This window comes from Erpetoichthys calabaricus, chromosome 9 (assembly GCF_900747795.2).
Source record: "Erpetoichthys calabaricus chromosome 9, fErpCal1.3, whole genome shotgun sequence".
In the NCBI taxonomy this organism is placed as follows: Eukaryota; Metazoa; Chordata; class Cladistia; order Polypteriformes; family Polypteridae; genus Erpetoichthys; species Erpetoichthys calabaricus.
The window spans coordinates 45,159,964-45,160,843 of NC_041402.2; the positions used below are offsets into that span (position 1 = coordinate 45,159,964).

Genomic DNA, 880 nt, shown 5'->3' on the forward strand with positions numbered 1-880 from the left:
GCCACACCACAGTTTGATTGCAGAAGTCTACAGAGAGTTTTTGGACTTTATGGCTACTTTTTTGTTCTAACAGGTCGTGTGAACTTTGCAATCTTATATATACAGGTGTGTACCTTTCTGAATTATGTCCAATCAATTCCGTTTGCCACAGGTTGTCTCCTGTTAAGTTCAAGACAAATATCAAGTAGAATTTAAAAAAGCAGGATGCAACTGACCACAATTTGGAGTGCCACAGCAAAGGGACAAAATACTTCAATAAATGAGAGATTTCAGTTTTTGATTTTTAATAAATTTGCAAACCTGACTGAAACATTTTCAGTTTGTCATTAAGGGTTATCAAGTGTGGATTGATGAGAAAAAAACAACCAATTTATCAATTTAAAATTAAATCTACAACACAGTAAAGTGCGCAGAATGTGAAAGTGTCTGAGTACTTTCTGAATGTACTATATGCACTTGATAACTTTTAAATGCTGTGTCTCATTACACAGTGAACACAGTGCACTAAATCATTTTTTTTAACTTTGCTTTTGGCTGTTACTAACAGACATCTGCCTCATCTAACAAAGTTGCTAGTTTAAGGTGATAAGCTAGCGTGAGATCTGCCGGGGGTATGCTGTAGTATTGAATAATAATTGGGGAAAGGCACATTGCTCACTATAAATAAAGGAACACCGAGTGGTAAAAACTGCGTGATCTTCTTCGGCAGTGAGAAAAGCGCTCCTCAGCTACTGGTGAGTACAGTGACATGCGGTGAGGTTCATGGCTGGTGAGGTACTGACTCCTTCATAGTCAGATTTACAAATATATGAACCCAAAAGAGTAGCTTATTCACTATTCAATTGGCAACATGCATATTGACTACTGGTTATGTTTCATA

The 880-nt window shown here is 36.9% G+C and overlaps 1 protein-coding gene across 11 annotated transcripts in view; it reads left to right on the forward strand.

Moving 5' to 3' along the window:
- Positions 1-668: 668 nt before the first annotated feature.
- The window catches only part of LOC114657229 (uncharacterized), a 454,729-nt gene continuing 454,517 nt past the window's right edge, over positions 669-880 (forward strand). For 10 of the 11 annotated variants that reach the window (XR_007935800.1, XM_051931641.1, XM_051931642.1 and 7 more), the window contains exon 1: positions 669-734. The gene's annotated coding sequence lies outside the window, so the exon portion shown is untranslated. The remainder of the gene's footprint in view (positions 735-880) is intronic. The other variant, XM_051931636.1, reaches the window with a different exon arrangement.